General features: G+C 43.5%; 1 non-coding gene across 1 annotated transcript; it reads right to left on the bottom strand.

Moving 5' to 3' along the window:
- Positions 1–1,688: 1,688 nt before the first annotated feature.
- Positions 1,689–1,792, bottom strand: LOC114677808 (U6 spliceosomal RNA). The gene has a single exon (XR_003729253.2). It is a non-coding gene; the product is annotated as a U6 spliceosomal RNA (small nuclear RNA).
- Between the last annotated feature and the right edge of the window lie 18,227 nt (positions 1,793–20,019).

Below are 20,019 nucleotides of genomic sequence, written 5' to 3'. Positions count from 1 at the left end.
ATTAAGAGTGCAAAGCCCTGAAGAAGAATGGAAGACCTTTATTTTCTCCCCGCATTTAGGAAAAAGGGGTCCTGGGTGTGGATCAAGAGAATTCTGTCATGAAGAAAAGCAAGGGAGAGGAGGAACTCAGGATGGCTCTGAGCATCAAAATCAAATGAAATGAAATATCTGTGAGTCAAAATATTTTATTTTTAATGACTATTCTTGATTTTTAAAGAAAGTTACTCTTAAAACCATGGTAAGAAGATACATAGAATTCATCATTGTAAGCATTTTAGAGTGTGGCATTAAGTACCTTCACACTGATCAGCCGTCACCACCGTCCATCCCCAGAACTCTTTTCATCTTGCAAAATGGAAACTGTGTCCCCATTAAACACTAACTTCCCATTCCTCTCTTCCCTCACTTCCTGAAAGCCATTATTCTACTTTCTGTTTCTATGCAATTGACTTCTCTAGGTGCGTCATGTAAGTGGAATCCACAGTATTTGTTTTTTGTGTGACTGTCTTATTTCACTTAGCACAGTGTTCTCAAGATTCATCCATGTTTCAGCCTGTATTAGAATTGTCTTCCTTTTTAAGGCTTAGTAATATTTCACTGGATGGGCACACTACAGTCTGTTTATCCATTCCTCCACTGAGGGACACTTGACTTGCTTCTCCCTTTGGGCTATTGTGATAATGCTGCTATAAAGATGTGTACAGCCTGGGCGCAGTGGCTCATGCCTCTAATCCCAGCATTTTGGGAGGCCAAAGTGGGTGGATCACCTGAAGTCACGAGTTTGAAACCAGCCTGACTAATATGGTGAAACCCTGTCTCTACTACAAAAATTAGCTGGGTGTGGTGGCATGTGCCTGTAATGCCAGCTACTTGGGAAGCTGAGACAGGAGAACTGCTTGAACCTGGGAGGCGGAGGTTGCAGTGAGCTGAGATCGCACCACTGCACTCCAGCCTGGGCAACAGAGGGAGACTCTGTCTCAAAAAAAAAAAAAAGTGTACAAATATCGTTTTGAGTCCCTGCCTTCATTTCTTTTGAGTATATATCCAGAAATGGAATTGCTGGATTATTCAGTAATTCTATGTTTAATCTTTTGAGGAATTGGCAACTGTTTCCTGCAATGGTTGCACTGTTGTACATTCCCACCAGCAATGCACAGGGGCTCCAGTTTGTCCACATCCTCGCCAACTCTCATTGTTGCCTGTCTTTTATTTAATGGTTTGTTTCAATCACAGCCGTCCACATGGGTGGGGAATGGTAACGTTTGGGGATGTCGAGCAACCATTCATGTGCTTGCTGGCCATCTGTATATCCTCCTTGGAGAAACATCTACTAAAGTCCTTTGCCCATTCTGAATCAGGATGTTTGGGATTTTTTTTTTTTTTTTTTTTTTTTTTTTGTGGTTGTTGAGTTGTAGGAATTCTTTACATAGCCTGGATAACAATCCCTTATCAGTTATATGACTTGTAAATATTTTCTCCCATTCCATGGGTTACCTTCTCACTCTGTTGATTGTGTCCTTTGATGCACAAAAGTTTTTAATTTTGATAAAATCCGCCTTCTTGCTTTCTTTTGCTGCCTGTGCTTTTGATATCATAGTTAAGAAATCATTCCCAAATTCAAAGTCATGATGCTTTTTCCCTATGTTTTCTTCTAAGAGTTGCATAGTGGTCCACTTCAAGTTATTTTAAAAAATGTGTCACAATTCATGAATTTGCATGTCATCCTTGTGCAGGGGCCTGGTTAAGCTCTGTGTAGTTCCAATTTTAGTAAATATGCTGCTAGAGCGAGTACTAAAAGAAAATTCTTAAAAAAATACATTATCATAAACAGATGAAAATAAATTTTGTTTATAACACACTGTCCCAAATCCCCAGAAGAAACAAAGGGTTTATGCCTTAGAGAAACTAAACCAGAGGGACTCTGGACTCACACACTGTGTGTAGTGAATGGACAAGGGTCTAGATGGAACAGGATGCAATGAGAATCAACATATCTGACTGTGAAACACTCCTCTCCCTCACCGATTGCTCCAACCTCCCTCTCTTGTCCTGTTCCTAGAATGCTTGCTTGTGTTTATATACCTGAACCCCCACCTTTTCCCCCAGACAAGACATAGGAGAGCGTTTCCCGGAGAAGCTGAACTGTAACAAAGTAAAGACCTGCAGTCATTGAAGTTTAGGGAGTCATCCCCTCCACCCTTCACCAGAGTTTCCAGTCTGCATTTTAGTGCCTTGCTCTTACATAAGAAAGAATGGCTAAGGATAACAAGATAACCAAGGAAAGCTTCCAACAAGAGTGACTGAGGCTAAAATAATAAACAGTAAAGGAAACTTGGAAAGAGACCATACAGGGAGGAAAAAAGTTCTTAAAACTATAATATTCTCAGAGGAAAAAGAAAAGATATTGCATTCATGTTAAAAAAAAAAGAATGTTATAAAAGAAGCAAGTGAAGAACAATAGAGGGGTTTTGGAAATTGAAAATGGAATATTACAAATTTTAAAAACCAACAGCTGGAAGTATAAAAGTGAAGAAATTCCCCAGAAAATAGAACAAAACCAGCAAAAGGACAGAAAAAAATTAGAAAATTTGAGGATTAATTCGGCACAGAAAAAAAAGCAACTGAGGAAAAGAAATTATTAAAGAAATAACACAGGAAAATCACCTAGGGCTGAAGTCCAGGAGTCTCATGTTCAATGGCACAGCACACACTGGGGCAATGGATGGAAGGAGACTGGCCCAAGGCACATCCCTGTGAAGCTCATTATTGGCAGGGATCCAAAACAGAACCCAAGAGTGCCCAGAGAGGGAAAGCAGCCAGCAGGAAGAAAAGGGAAGAATAATGGTGTTCTATTTCTCAACAGCATTGTTGGACAGTAGGACACAGTGTAACAAAATGACAAGAATTCAAATGAAACATGATTTTCACCTGGAATTCTGTACTGGTTGAAAACGTTGTGATGGGATGCATTTTCAATCTAGTCTCAACAAAGGGAAAGTGTGAGATACTGGAAGCAGCAAAGGAACTTTCCAGAAGGAGGGTGACAGGAGGTCCCAGCACAAGTGTGTGACAGGTGTGCAACAATGTAGCCCGGGCGGATGGTAGGAGCGATGCTCCAGGTGAAAGGTTGTGGAGCTGATAGCACGCTTTAAAACATGTTTGGAATACAGTTGGAAACTCTACTGTCAGTTCTGGGACAGATTTGTGAGAGCATTTGGAAAAAAATGAGGTATAACTAAAAAACTAAGCACATGGAGAAACAAGACAAATATTAATTGCAGGGAAAAAAACAAGCAGTACAAGAGAAAAAAAATGGAATCCAAGTACCCTGTTTGGTTCAGACTTGAGAGATATGTACAGGGACCAAATAATGAATGCCACAGCTTTAGCCAATAATCATGACCACATCACACAGAGTCCACAAGGGTGTGCAAAACGTGAGGATCGGGAAGGAACTGCTGCGAGAACTGGATTCCCTGGTCCGTAACAGGCGCTCAATAGCCAACGTCTAAAGAAACAAAGTAATGATCCCAAAATAATGATGTATGATCTAGGAAAAAGAAAATGAATTTCTGAAACAGCAGAAATAAGAGGCTTGGAAGTGGTTGTTTCGTGTGGAAATCAGAGGGATGCGGAGTGGGGGAGAGAGGGTGTTCCTGTATTTTGTTTTATGCATTTCGGTACCGTTTATTTTTTTAATGGTCATATCTTCCTTTGAGGTGTTTTTGAGGTTTATCAATACTTTTCTGAATTACAGCATGCCCTGCTATCAGGGTCACTGATAGCTTATAAAAGCTCCGATGTACACATCAGGGAAAGGCAGAGGCAACCCCAGGCCAGCAGAGGGTTTGCTGAGAGCGGAATGGGCTGCACTTCAGTCCTGCTTGAAGTACAACTGGCAACTGTGCACAGCTGCCCTGCTCGAAAACCTAAAGAATAAAAAATCAGAAAGAAAAACCTGTCTGAAATTCTCCTAAGATCAAGTCTCATATCATCAAATGTCCCTTGAGGTAGGTATTTTTGAACTTCTGGTAGGTATTTTGAACTTGAGGTAGGTATTTTGAACACCTGTTGGCTGAAATTAGCACCCATCAATCTACTGCCCTGAGAAGCATGCTTGAATGACACCCGGATAAGCATATATCCTTATGAGAGAAGGCTGGCCACGCGTTTTAGGTGTTTCAGTCTAGTGTGAACCAATGTAATGTGATTGCTAGGAGGAGGGTTCTCTCAAACAAGTTTAGGATGAATAGACAAAGACCAGTCTCCAGGAATGGAAGGTGGTCTCCACTCTATTTGGCTCTGGCCAGGCCATATATGGGTTATTGTTCTCAACTCAGAGGTCCTGAGGGTCTAAGGAAGTCCATTGACCATGTCCAAGAGGGACTCTGCAATGTTCATGGATTTGGAAGTCACTTTAAATAAGAAGGAATGTTGAGGACGTATGGAAAGTTATGTGTAAATGGTGTTAGACATTAAGAACGTCACACGGAACAGTAACATATTGGACCTTTTTCAGGGTTAAGGAGTTAGGTGGAGAAAAAGATCAACCCAGGATGAAGAAGGATTTATGAGTTCCAGTTGTGGTATTCGAAGATAGAACGTGTTGTCTTGCAGTGTGGGGAGTAAAACCAGGCCACGGGGTGTGGTACAGCGTTTTCTTGACCTGGCTGAGAGCAACTTTCAGCGTGAAGTGTTTACAATTTAATGCATTTATCCCTGCCCCCATCCTATTCACCTTGAGCTGTGAAATTACATTTCAAAAAATACTGGGTTTTGGTGTTTGATAAGGAATGATCGTCAATCCAATTCATTACTTCTTAACTTGCAGAGTCTGTATTGCTTCTTATTTGCTTCAAGGTAAATGGATATTTTGAGGTATGAATAAAGACCCAAGAGAATTTCCTGAGAACTGTGCAGGAGACACTTTCTGTCATTCTTATTTCCTGTCCATGCTCTAAGTGCCACTTACAGACCATGAGGCCGTAAGTGGTTCCAGATTCCATCAGTGGTCTACAATGAATGAAAAGGCAATCGAATCCAGATGCTTTTTCTGGTAAACAGTTCCTGTGTAGGAAAAATCAACAGAACAAGAAGGATATTCATTGATTTCCCCTTAGACACTCATTCCCATTTGAGACAGATCTTCATGCCTCTGCACCCAATACGTGCTCAGTCTCCATTTGTAGCTTCACTATCTGTGCGAATATCACCTGTCTCATACCATCTTTTAATTACTTAATTGATTATGTTTTAAATGACATAAAAATATATAGTCTAATAAAAAGTATACTGATATATAAATTAGGAGAAGCTAAGACGGATGCGGTTCCTAGAGCTGCTAATTCTTTCCTCTGAGAACTACTTATTATAGTCTTGCCACATCTAGCTACAAATCATTGGTGCAGAAATGAAACATTTCATGGAATTACACTATTTTCAAAAGCTAAGGATTCCAAGGTGTTTTCTTAAATACGCACTTAGCCACAAATTTGTATATTTACTCAAAAATGTGTTTTTGCAAAAATTTTCAAGTGGTACAGAATTATTTAGGTGATGATGTCAGGTACTTCTGCCTGATTAATCTCATCTTAATGTTAGATAAATTGCATGGAAATCTATGTGCAAAGCATGTCCAGTGCTGTGATATAAGCCAAACATGATGCAGTTTCTTGGCTGCCTTCACCATTATCCGTGGAGCACAGAAGGCAGCCTCCTTTAACCTAACACTGCTCCATGTGTTTATAACGCCAGCCCAAGTTTAGAAGGTTAATTTCGACTCATATTCATGCTAGAACAATACCAGGTAAGAAAAGATAGAGTAGTCCCCACTTATCCACATGGGATATGTGCCAAGACACCCAACGGATGCCTGACACCGTGGATAGCAACGAATCCTATGTATGCTATGTTTTTTCTTATACATACTTGCCTATGATCAAGTTTAATTTATAAATTAGGCACAATAGGAGATTAACAACAACAACTCATAATAAGTTAGAACAATTATAACAACACACTGCCATAAAAGTTATGTGAGTGTGCTATCTCTCTCAAAATACCTTAATATTTTCAGACCTTAGGTGCCCAGGGGTCACTGAAACCATGGAAAGTGAAACCTTGGATAAGGTGGGAGATGGGGGCTACTGTACTTGTGAAGTCTGGTAAAGACATGTACATAAGTTATGTGAAGTCTGGAGTAGTTACTTCTACTGAACCTGCTAAAACATCAGAGTGAACGTTTTACCTTTTCAGATAAAGCAGTAAGAGATCCTACTGATCTTATAAATCCTTAAATAAAATGTGTTCATATATATATATATATCACCCAGAATCTTAATTTGAACTGTGTTTTTGTTTGAGTTGAATATAATAGAAGTCCCACTCCATTCAGTGTAACCAAAATGTGAACACACCATGCCACCATCCTGAGCCTCACAGAACACAGGGAATGCCTAGGCCTTGCCTACCGATCTCCACTGACTCGCAATCTAGTTGTGACATGAGACTAACACACCGCTGATCATTTTACTGAGAACCGTGGTCATAGCCACGCAGCCGCATGCACTTGGAGGCATGAAGTGGGGAGTCTCCCAGAAAGGCAAAGCCGTGGAACTCTCAACTGGAGCAAAATCCAATTTCTGAGCTTTGCTCTTGACAGTCCCTGGTGATTTGCTGTCTCTCCCTTGACCGGTTCCCTCTTTGCTTCCTCAGCCCTTTATTTCCTCAGTTGACTGGAAAGAGTGCATGCCATAAATATAGAAAGATCTCCGAGTCCTTTATATTTACAACGTGACTGTGCTGCAAAAAAATAGTGCGGTTTCCTTGTCCTCGTTCACATGAAACCCTGCATGTTACACCCGGTAGTGGGATTTGCTCCTGACGGCACAGGCAGGTTGAGCTGGAATTCCAACTCGTGTCTGCCATGCTCCCCAGCTTCTCCTGGGCTGTGTGAATTCTGCATTCACCATGCTCAAAATAGAGCATGGTTTGCCATAGCTGCTACCAATTCTATACTTCAGTTCTGTACTTTAGAAATAGCAGGGAAATGAATAACCCCCAGCCTTTTCCAGAGAAGTAAGGTAGGACATGAATTTTAACTATCTCATTTTTAGCTCTGTTTATGACAGGAATTCTGTTTCTGACCAGTTGCCTCCAATTGGATACCTAAACATTTTAAAGCCATTTGGGAGGTGTGGGAACAAACAAGAAATAAGATAAAGTTTTTTTTCCCCCCCTTGGGGGTCAGTCTACAAATTTTGTTCAGATAATAAAAATTCCTCTGAGAGATACTGAAAAAATAAAAAGCTGATTTCACTGAGAAGTGTGTGTCACAGGTTATGTAAGCGATTCCAGAATCAGGGCTACTCCAGATTTCCAGTGTGCACTACAGGCTTCTAGTTAGTAGCATGCAATCCATCAAAATTAAGACAAGAGGACTGAATATTAGTCAGTGAATCACCACATGTAAATTACCCCATTTGTGTGCATAGACAGGGCACACACTGGGCATGTTTTATGCTTGACGTCTTTGCCCTTTACTTACTAGGAAAAATTGCAAAGTGTATTTAAACTCATAGAATCACAGATGATAGATTTGGAAAAGACAGTAGAAGTTAACTAGTCTAATCCCCTAGGGGCTCAGATTTTTTGCCTATAGCATGAGGTCATCACATGCTTCCTGCTCTCTTTAGGACCCTTTTGAGACTAAGAAGAGGACCACAGATGTGAAAGCATGTGGAGCAAATTCAGAGAGCTATGCAAGCGCAAAATTCAATTATCACTTCTCTTTTCACCATTATGATAGGCCTTCATACTGGTGGATAACTGGCTAGCTGGGCTCTCTGGAAAAGGTGAGCTGGAATCAGGCTCGCCCCCATGGCTTCACCACCTCCAAATTATTACAGCTCCCTTTTGATATCCTTGTGGGCTTTGTCCCGTCACTGAGACTTTGAATATGCCAAGTGTAATTTTGAAGTTTCTTTTATCAGGCCTACCAGGTCCTTATAATTCTTCTAAGATAGGCTTACAAGAAAAACTAATGGAAGTTTACCCAAAGTTTCTCATTTCCCCAGAAATGGCTGTAATCCAATGAGGTTTACTTATATGATGGGTAATAAGGTAGAAGGAAATACAGCCTGAACATCGCAGGAAGCAGTCAAGAGGTGAAACGTTTGGGCGTCAGGAGACTCCTGACCATTTAGGGCAACAGCATTGGCTTCCAGTGCGTCTTTCTCACTACAGCAGCGGCAGGTTCCCCGGTCAGGGATGAAGACAGAGACATAGCGGTGACATGGGAGGGGGGCTTGGAAGTGCTGGGTAGGGAAAGGCAGGGTCCCTGGCAAAGGCTCCACCCTCCCGCCTGTGCCCACGGACCTAGATGAAAACAGGCATTTCCGTTTTCAGAAGATGTGGAGGCCCAGGGAAATTGGGCCAAGGGTGGTCAAAGGACAGCCCGACTGCTGAGCAGCCTGACTCCAGGTGAAGACCACCTTCCCACTCCAGCCCCCTTCTGGCTCCCATCCATCTGCTGAGAGCCACCTCCACCACTCAATAAAACCTTGCACTTCTTCTCCAAGCCCACGTGTGATCTGATTTTTCTGGTACACTAAGGCGGGAACCCGGAATACAGAAAGGCCTCTGTCCCTGCAGTAAGGCAGAGGTTCTAATTGAGCTGACTATCACAAGCCACTGCAGATGGCGAAACAAAAAGAGCGTCCTGTAATTCACGCCCACTGGGGCTTCAGAAGCTGTAAACACTCAACCCTAGAGGGTGCCATGGGGCTGGAAGGCAAACACCGTCCCCACAAGCTGCCTGTCTGCATGCTCCCCCAGGTGTATGAGCAGCGGGGCACCGTGGAAGCGAGCCACAACACCATCACACACCCTGCAAGGGGAATAAAGGAACTTTTCCTGTTTCAGTGGCTCATGCTTTAGCCATGGGTTCCTGGCAGTGAGCACTTCTCAGAATAGGGGAGTCCCGTGGAGTCGGAGGTGAGAAACTGGATGTACTGAATCTAGAAGTTCCTGGCTGTCTCCTGATGCTCATTCTTCATAAACTTGCCTTGCCTTATGTACTTACCAGAAAAATCAACCATTTCTACTTATTCCTCCCCGGCAGTCTTGACCTGGAAGTCACCTTTACCTCCCTTTCCATTCTCCCCTGTGCTTCTGTTTCTGCCTGTAAAGACACATTCTTTCTGTTCCTAGCAAGCGCAAGACGTATCCAGCTCGTCCCCCCAGCTCCATGCCATCCTCTGCAGACTTTCAATGTGGCAGTTTCTTTATGTACCAGGTGGAGGAGCCCGCTGTGAGCTCCGCGGTTTTGAAGGATTCTGTCCATTTGGTGCAGTGCGGGCAGAAACGGAGTTCAATTGGCACTGCCTATGTTCTCCACAGGCCTACGCTCATTACTAAGAGACTATGGTCTTAGAAATAAAAGCTCTACTTCCACCTGATTTAATACAGACAAGAACGTAATACGTTGTATTCCTGCGCACAGGCAAGGCAGGGAAAGGCAGAGCCGCGGAGCTGTGTAGTGCTGTCGGAGAGAGTCAAGGAGTGTCGGGAAGCAAGAGCTGATCCCACCAGAACGTTGTTTCGTGCAACGTCCTAGCTCTTGGAGGAACCAAGGGAAGATCCAGCAGTTCTCCATTCTCTAAAGCAAGCAAATAAATGCATTGACAAACATTTTACAGAAATTGGAAAGTATCAGTGACGGGCAAAAATATACCCAGGAAGCATTAAAAAATATTTTCCTGAGGAAAAGAATTATCCTCAACAGTTATATAAATACCTTTACAATTGTACATTAATCAGCGTATCTGGTTTTACAAGTAAGCAAAATAAATGATTGCCTGGATAGAATTCAAGCTCTGTCAGCAAAACCCAATGAGGTGAGCACGGGTGGGGAGCACAGTGGGGAGAGGACAGCCGCGATGCCCGCTCCCTCCGGTGGTCCACACCTCCTGATAGACACCGCCTGACCATGGGCCTGGGCCCGCATCCTCCAGGGAGGCTGTCCCATAGTTAGACCCCACCCAGCACTGAGAACTGACTTCCTTGGGCAGACCCGGCCCTCCCTGGCCATCTGCGGGCACCGGGAAGACAGGCCATCCTCTGCGGTTCTCCCTCGCAGGATCGAACCCGCAGTTCAGCGTTTTACCAGCGCAGTTGCCGACCACAGGAAAACAAGCACAGATCTCCCTTTGCGAAGTCTCCACTTCAGTCGTGACCAAACTAAAGACGACAGAGAAGCTCAAATGTGTCCCAAACCAGCACAGAAAACAGCATAAAGGAAGATAGATGTGCCAAGCCAAGCCACCACAGAAACGCCCCCGTGTCCACCCTCCTCGCGTGGGGTGTTACCCTGGGACAGAGCACACGGGGGTTCTCCTGCCCTGCACCCAGGCTGCTTCCTCCGCCCAGAATCTGCGCGGGGGCTGGTTCCCCACGGTTCGTTTACTCAGCTGTGATGACCACACGGGAGACACAGCCACGGGCCCGCTGAGGGCTGGCTGCAGACAGTAGCACCGACCACATGTGCTCAGTGACTCAGGACCGAGGCGACTCCTTGAGAATCCACACCATTTTCCTCCTTAGAATCACGCGTATAAAGACGGGCGCCAGATCTCCCTTCGCTTGGGGTCACGCTTCTGGCTCAGGAGCTTATGTGAGAGAGTCCAGTGTGCAGAGTTTGTGAGACAAATTCAGCCACCATTCCCTGCACGGTGTGGAAGCTGTTGGCAGAGGGAGAGAGAGGAGGCTTTCCAGGAGCCCGGGGGCTTTTCAGAAGACAAGGCTGGATGCCTGTTACTCCTCCTTCCTCTCTCCCAACAGTGTTCTGAGGCCAGCAGGGAATCACTAAAAGAAAATCTACCCCGAATGACACAGAGCCCAGGAGAGGCCTCAGGGAGTGCGCCAGCTCACGAGTTCCTTCCCTAAGGCTGAAGCCCCCAGTGCTCTCCAGAATTCAAGATGCCTATGGAAATTTGGAGGGAGTAGATAGGAGGAAGACGGCCAGGAGATCAAAAGTGATTTAAAAATGAGTAAGTCATTGGCCTTCTTGTCCAATCACTTGATTCATTGTAAGAAAAAAATCCTGGTATATTTGTTTACTTAAAGAAACATAACTTGAATAATCGTGTTTCCAAAGAACAATAAAGACATTTTACTTTGTCTAGCTGCTTTTCATCTTAAGCTGCTGAAATAGATAAAAATCTAAGGTTGCTTTGTAAGTTTGCAAAAGTGAGCATCAGGAGGAAAGGAAAAAAAGAAAGGAGTTTAAATAGTTGGTTGTGTGTGTTTTTTTTTTTTTTTTTTCTTAAGAAAGACAAGTGGGTCTTGGTCTTTAGTAGAAAACTAGGAAAAAATCCAATAGTCCAAGCCAATAGCCACCCACCCCCAACACACACACCCTTTTCAGACAATGTTAGAGTGATGATATTGGGCAGCAGGCAGGAATTCTACTTGAGCACAATATTTTCTGATGTCCTTCTCCCAGAAGCGAAATGTGTCTCTGACAGCCCTGACAGAACAGGTAGGGCTCCTAGTCATGCTGCCCTTGGGTAAACATCGGGACTCTAACTTCTACAGCTGCTTTTCTATGCACCTTCAGAGCAGCTTCTGAAGCGAAACCAGAAACGTGCAAATCTTCACCATCATGCTGGAGTGAGGGCACACATTTCAATGGATTCATAACACTCAATTCTCCTCTCCGTTCAGTAGGGACATGCTGGTGCATGGCACTGATTCAATTCAAAGACTGGCTTTCCTGCTTCCATTTGGAGCTTGCCAGAAATAATACACATTTTGAAAAATGTGATGGTTTGAAGAAAAAGAATCTGTTTGCAATTCCAACTTCCCAATTATCACCATGCGAAAAACTACCACGCAAGATGATAATATGAGAATGACTGCAAAATCATCAGAAGAATTGAGCGAGTGAAAAAGAAGGATGTCAGAATAGTGACATGTTTTAGGCAAAAATGCATTTTTAAACCATTCAAAATGTAGATAAGATACACAAAAGTGTAGAATATTCTGGTATAAGGCACCAGGAAAGGTGGCCTCAGCCTCAGGGAGATTATGACCATACCCAAAGGCACAGGCATCTTCAAATACAACTTAAACCACTTTCTGGGCCATACAAGACTTGTCTACGGGGCTTGAGATGACCTCTGACTTCTCAGTTTTTGAGACTTTGCTTTACTGCCTAATTTATATTATGTCAGAGTTATATACACTTAATTAAAAAGAGGAAAAGTTGTCACTTAGAATGAAATTAAGAAGAAGTAGGAGACCATGGTGGGAGGATTGCTTGAGCCCAGGAGCTCAAGACTAGCCTGGGCAACATGGTGAGACCCTATCTCTACAAAGCATCAAAAAACATTAGCCTGGAGTGGTGATATATTCCTGTGGTCCCAGCTACTTGGGAGGCTGAGGCAGGAGGATCTCTTGAGCTCGGGATGTTGAGGCTGCAGTGAGCCATGATCATACTACTGCACTCCAGCCTGGGTGACAGAGGGAGGCTCCATCTCAAAAAAAAAAAAAAGAAAAAAGAAAGATTTCTAGGAAATTTTGATTGTTTCAGTGAAACCGAATATCAACCTTTTTCAAATGGAAAAATCCCCAAAATATAGTAGAGGTTTAATTTTTTTCTGCCCAATTCTATCCTGTAACTTAAATATATAAAGAGATTAAATATTTTCTGAATAAAAATATTTGGATAAATTACTTGAAGCACTCTTCTTAGACATGGAGAGTTAGAAATCTAGTTTTAAAAAGATTATGTTGGAAGGTACTAAAGACGGCAGTGAAATAATAAATAAGCACTACCTGCTCCTACCACTAGGGGGCAGCAACTCAAAACTCACCCAATTTGGGCACTTGGATGGGTGACCCTGGGCCCCAACCATAGGGATCCACAGTTCTGGTGGATTATTGCGTTAATGGGAATCATTGTCTTCCTAAATCTTCTTTATAGATACTATAAAGCCATATGCTTGGGGAGGCCCATAATACTAATTAATTTGCAGGTGAGCCTTTTAAACAATTATAAAAGAGCAAGCTTTGAAAGTGCTTGTATCTATTTGTTATCAAATATTTCCTACAGTGGCTGTGCATTACTAGGCAGAAAAAAAATCCAACCCAGATTATTTTAAAGGGCAGAACCAGACTAGCTTCAGACTTTCAGATAACATTGCAAGTTGGAAGAGAATGGAGAAATTTCTGTTGTTTTTGATTGAAAAATGATCTATGCAGCCAGCCAAGCTATCTTTTGACTACAACGGAAAGACTTTCATATATTTATATAAATATATACCGCCAAGAAATATGTCACCTGTATATCGATCTTGAAAAAGAAATACAGGAGATATCTTGGAGATATATATGTATATTAATACATATGTATATCTATCTTGTATATCTATCTTTAAAAAGATATACAAGTGATACATTTCATGGAGATATATATGTATATGAATATATGAAAAGATGATTCCCCCCCTCAAAAAAAAGCCACCGAAAACAGAGGACTGGGTATAAAAACATGGTAGAGAGTTCTGAGACTAAGTGAAAACAGAGCTGAGTGAAAATAGTTCCTTCACAGTATGTCCTCTGTCGTTTCTACTGAGAGTTCAACTTATTCTAACAGGTTGAATGTAAAAGTCATATTTTCTCTGAAATCATTCCTTATCCTCAGTTTCCCACGTCAAAGAAATCACTTCCCCCACCCCAGAGCATTTTCTGTTATCCTGAACCATAGCATGCATACACAAATGCAAGCATATGTCCAATTTTAAAAGATGACAAGGCCGGGAGAGGTGACTCACGTCTGTAATCCCAGCGCTTTGGGAGGTAGAGGTGGGAGGATGACTTGAGGTCAGGAGTTCAAGACCAGCCTAGCCAACATGGTGAAACTCAGTCTCCACTAAAAATACAAAAAATTAACTGGGAGTGCTAGAGCATGCCTCTAATCCCAGCTACTCAGGAGGCTGAAGTAGGGGAATCGCTTGAACCTGGGAGGTGGAGGTTCCAGTGAGCCGAAATCACACCACTGCACTCCAGCCTGGGCGATAGAGTGAGATTTCATCAAAAAAAAAAAAAAAGAGGAAGTCCGGACCCAGTGGCTCACGCCTGTAATCCCAACACTTTGGGAGGCTGAGGCAGGTGGATCACAAAGTCAGGAGTTCAAGACCAACCTGGCCAAAATAGTGAAACCCCATCTCTACTAAAAATACAAAAAAAATTAGCTGGCGTGGTGGCGGGCGCCTGTAGTCCCAGCTACTCGGGAGGCTGAGGCAGGAGAATCGCTTGAACCCGGGAGGTGGAGCTTGCAGTGAGCCGAGATCTTGCCACTGCACTCCAGCCTGGGCAACAGAGTGAGACTCCATCTCAAAAACAAAAACCAACAACAAAAAGTTGACAATTATTCAGAACCCATGCCCCATGCCAGACTGCAGAACCCTGCCGCATCCCAGAGCTGTCGGAGCTCCCTGTCCCTGGGGCCTCGTGGTCCCCGGAGAGAAGCACCACCTTGTGGCTACTGAAGACTCGATAGAGAACATGAGGGGTAAAAGTGAGAGACAAGGAATCGGGAAACTCATGAGTCAAACACACTGTCATACTGTGCCCTGTACAGGGGCAAGTGCCCTGTACCAGGTAAGTGCTATGGAGAAATGCGTGTAGGGGAGGGAGGTCGGAGCTCCAGGGGCAGGTTCAGGACAGCCTGGGTGGAGAAGACAAGGATTGAACCTGAAGGAAACGAGGAGGAGGTCCTGTGAAAGTCTGCAGAGAGAGTTCCAGGCAGAAGCGCCCAGGAGAAAGGCCCGAGCTGCTGGCACGTTGGAGGAAGGAGAGGTGCACCTGTGTCTGGAGCAGAATAGCAAGAGAAGAAGAGTGAGGAAGGGGCAGCTTTCCAAGCTTGATTGATCCAGGAAATACTGCAGAGCCATTACACATTCAACTTCTGAGTGGCCACGGGCTAGACAGATTGTTTTTTCGCTTTCTGTGCTTCTGGGCTCTTATTTGCAGGAGGGAAACATTCCATAGGGTTGCCATGAGGCCTATGAGTTGAGGCATTAAAACACTTAGACTGATGCCTAGGACTTAGTGAGTGCTCCAGAAGAGTTAGTGACTGTCCTGATACTAGGAGAGCAGAAAGCTCAATATTTCGTATTACATTTTCGATTGCCAACAAGAATCAAGGTAAGAAGTAGGCAAATAAAATGGCCTCTTCATTTTTGGTAAAACTGCTAATAAAGACATGCCCATGTTGTTCAGTTCCCTTTTAGTGAAACTCACAAAATTAAGTTTTCTAAATTTACTTTTGGCAGAGAATATTAGTGTTCTTTTATGAGAAAATTGCGAATGTACCCAGCCCTGTCACTGGATGCGCCACTAAGTAAGCGCCCTTTCATTCGGAATGAATTAACATGTACTGTTTTCTTTTTGGCCATGACCATCAGGAAGCTGAAGAGAGAATCCTTTGTTCAGGAGAAGCGAATGGATCTAAAGTGGCTTTCTCACAAGAACTACCTGCCTGTCCCTTTCATTATCTCATGCTTTGTTTCAATGCTTTACCACACAGGATTTTTATGATTTAAGCTAACTCAAAATGATAACCTGGCTGCCTTGCACCTATGTTGCCACCTCTCTTTCAGGATTCTGATGGTGTGGGAAGAAGTCAGGACTGGAAGCTGACCTGTCCTAGAGGTGGGGCAGACCCTGGGGGCAGGTGGCCCAGCCACACAGATGCGCTGACTTCTAGAACCATCAGTGAGCACTGCGTGGACACAAATCTTTTCCTTCACCCAAACCTTCTAAGAGTTGTGGCAGCACACAGCCGCAGCTGGATGACCCCACAGGACAGACATAGGCTAGACTGGAGCTTGACCAGCCACCACACAAAATCCAGCTCATCACATCCACCCTATTGACTGAGCAGGCCAGTCCATCTCTAATCATGTCATTAACACGAGTGAGCTCATTGCTGAAGTTACACTCTTCGCACTTTGCAAATTTCCAGATGAGGCAACTTGGATGGAACCGAGAAAGCAGACAATGTTATTCCTTATTTGGTCCCAGCTTCAGACCCAAACTCTCCCAACAGTAGCTCTGGAGTCTCTACCTGGCAGATGAGCACTGTCTCAGTTCTGACTCCAGCTCTTCCCCGTTAGGATCTCCCCAGGGCTCCTCAGCCCCTTCCTGGTGAGTGGCATCTGTCCGCTGGCCATCAAGCACAGCTGGCCTCCACAGAGCCAGGGCTCTCCTTCACGTGCTGGTTTCCTTCCCAGGACGTGGACTGTAGCCTGGCTCTCAGGCCCCTGGTTCCTAGTGACAGTTCTCTGGGATGCCAGTTGCCTGTCTGGATGAATAACTACCACCTGGCCCAAATTCCAAAGGTTCTCGTTGCCAACAGAGCCTGCATTGTTCCAGAAATGGCGTGTGTTTACATGCCAAACGCATTTCCAGTCGGCACTGTGGCTCCATTCGCTTCCCAGCAGCTTTCTGGCTACGATGATCCTAGTAACCCTGTCCTCAACCTGCCAAGAATCTCCCTAGCTATGTTCCACCCAGACCTGTCCTCAGCCTGCGGAGAGTCTCCCTAGCTGTGTGCCACCCAGACCTGAGATACAACAAATATTCCAGCATGGACCTATTGTATTAAAGGTATTCCCTGAAGAACATCTGCAGCAGGATTTACTTTTCTTATATATCATTTTCGATTAGAAACAACCTACTTGTGCTGGGATAAGCGGGGAAGCCCCTTCCTATTTTCTGCTGCCCTTGTGTAAACCAGTGATTTGTGGTGTGATCTGATACTGTTTTCAGTGCTGCCACGCTTGAGCTGCCTGGTCTTCATTTTCCATGAAACAGACTTTTCTACTAACAAAGTAGCTAGCTACCACAGTATGCAAAGGTGTTGTAAGGATAAACGGCAATGTCTATAAAGTGCTTGGAGTTCTCTGAATAAAAAGCACAGTAGAAGAATAGAGCATTAGCACGTTATTATTCTTATAAAGAGTGGGTGGAATTGCAAAGAGAAATCATGTCAAAGATGTAAGGGAACTTAAAAGTCTGAGACTTTAAAAGGCTGGGATTATTAAAACACCCAGTTGTTTGACAGGAGAAAATTAAACTGTTCTCTTGTCTCAAAAGACATAATGCCGCTTTCTCATTACTTAATGCACCCTACGATCTCTTCTCTCTGCACCAAGCTTCCACTGAAGTCAGGAAAGCTCTATCTATAAAGTTATTGTATAGGGACACTGTAAAGTGACAATCTGGTCTAGGAAGAACAAAACTGGGCCTTTTGGTCAATATCAGCACCTCTAGTTATGGTTACACCTGAGATCCAAAATGCGACATCTGTACGCTCAGGCAGTTTAAAATTTCTGCTTATAGAAATGGCATTAGGCTTCACGTGTGTGCACGACAGGGACAGGGAGCTGAGCAGCTGCCTGGAACCAGGACTCCAGAAGGGCTCCATTCCCCAGGAAAAATGAAAATAGAAGGACCCATCTGCTGGAAGAGAGACTGCAAAGGGCCATCTCTCCTCCTGGTCTCTTGGTTAAATAAAAAGTGTTGATAAAAACACAGTCCTCACAGCTAACATGGATCTGAATCCCAAACTCATACAGTATCTTCATAGCGTGAGAACCCACACCGGGTGGGCTTCAGGGAGGCGACACGCCTGGGCCACCTCCAGGAACAGAGAAGAACATTGCCACCACCCGAGCCACACACATGCTCGCCACAGAAAAAGACGTCAGAGTAAAAATGATGACCCAGAAGGAGAAGATACAGAGGAGAGACCCTGAACCTACAACAAAAGGAAAGTCAGCACTCCCAGAATTTCAGAAGCTAGAACAGGCAAAACATCTACAGGTATTTTTGAAATTCTTAGAAAAGGTTCCAAAACAATAATTTAAAAAAACTTTTGAAGAAAAGAACAGGCAGATGTGAAAAAGAACCAAATAACAGTTTCTAGAAATAAAAATACAGTTACTAAAAATAAAAAATGAAATAAACAACATATTGGATAAAATGAATGAGAGAGAATTAGTGAATGGGAAGGTGGGATTGAGGCATCCCCAGATTGTGGCCGTAGGGTGAGGAGCTAGAAAATACCAAAGTTAAGAGACATGGGCACAGAAGGAGAACCTCCAGCATGTTCTTAATGGGAACACCAGAAGGAGAAAATAAGGAGAATGTCAGGGATGATGTTTTCACCGAGCCAGCAACAGAGAATTTAAAAGATTCTTGAAAGATAAGAACCCTTAAATTGGTAAAACATAAAAGCTGTCAACAGTATAAATGTGTTCATTTGGATTCTGTATTAGGATTATCCACAGAAACAGAGCCAATAAGAAAGTAAATAGATAGATGGATAGATATACAGATAGGTAAGTTGGTAGGTAGGTAGGTAGGTAGGTAGATAGGTAGGTAGTTAGACAGGTAGGTAGATAGATATATAATAGGCAGGTAGACAGGTAGGTATATAGGTAGGTTTATAGGTAGGTAGATAGGTAGGTTGGTTGGTAGGTAGGTAGGTAGATAAATAGGTAGGTAGGTAGATCAATAGGGAGATAGATAGATAGACAGATCAGTTGGTAGGCAGGTAGGTTGGTAGATAGGTAGGTAGATAGTAGGTAATTTGGTAGGTAGGTAGATAGGTAGGTTGGTAGGTAGATAGGTAGGTAGGTTGGTAGGTAGATAGGCAGATAGGTGGGTGGGTAGGTAAGTAGGAAGATAGGTAGATGAAGGTATTTATTATGAGGAATTGGCTCAGCTGATTATGGAGGGTGGCAAGTTCAAGATCTATAGAAATGATGTCCCTCTTTGAGTCTGAGGACTGGGAGCTGCTGTAGAGCCAGGAAAAGCCAATGTCCAAGTTCAAAGGCCATCAGGTGGGGGAACTCTCTCTCCCTTGGGGGATGGTCAGTTTTTTGTTCTGTTCAGGCCTTCATCTGATTGGATGAGGCCCACGCACATGGAGGGCAATCTGCCGTACTCATTCTATTTAAATCTCTTCCAAAATCACCCTCACAGAAACATGCAGACTCAAGTGGGATCAAATACCTGGGCATCTCCTGCCCTGGCTCAGTCAATTTGACACATAAAATTAACTGTCACAGATTCCTTATTAGTGTAATTATGACTCAATAAAGACAAAGAGAAAATTTAAAAATCACCAGAGAAGAAAGATATTTGACCTATAAGGAATGGAATCTGGGCCTACAGGGATTCTTCACCGATCATGATAATATCTTCAAAGTTGTGAGGAAAATTGAGCATTAACATAGACTTTTTTATGCTATTATTCAAGAGTAACGGCAAAATGATGACTGTTACAGTAAGGACAAGGGCTAAGAGTTTACAGTTCCTAAATCATAGTTGCAGGATGTTCTTTAGTTACATGGGAGACACTCTCAGAAAGAAGTAGGTGGCAAAAATAACGGCTTCGAACATATGAGCAAATGTAAAGAAACTGGCATAAAACGACATTATGACATCAGTATGATGGCAGAATAGGAGTCTCCAGTCCCCTCATAGATACGTCCATTTGAACAACCATCCACATGCAAAAATGGCTTCATAATTGCTAAGGAATCCAGGTGAGAAATATAGCGCTTCTGTGGAGGACAGAAGTAAATAGAGGTGCATTAAAGAGGGTGGGAAGGACAGTTTCACATGATGTCTCCCAAGCTCAGTGTCAAGAAAGATACTCCTCCTGGGGGAAGGGGAGTGAAGTGAGCGCCAACTTCACTGTGGAACCCAGCGCCAGGCTTACACCACTGAACCCTGGTGTAAGGCTGGCCTCCCAAGCTCCAGCCCCAGGCTCTTTGACCAATGGATCAAAGAAGAAATCAAAAGGAAAATTTTAAAAATCTAAAGCAAAAATGGAAACACAGTATGCCTAACTTATGGGATGCAGCAAGAGCATCCCTAAGAGGGAAGTTATCATGATAAATGCCTATGTTAAGAAAAAAGAAACACTTCAAATAAACAACC

The sequence above is a fragment of the Macaca mulatta genome, chromosome 4 (genome assembly GCF_049350105.2).
Source record: "Macaca mulatta isolate MMU2019108-1 chromosome 4, T2T-MMU8v2.0, whole genome shotgun sequence".
NCBI lineage: Eukaryota > Metazoa > Chordata > Mammalia > Primates > Cercopithecidae > Macaca > Macaca mulatta.
The sequence above is the reverse complement of the archived record's forward strand: the minus strand, read 5'-3'. Positions and strand labels throughout refer to the sequence as shown.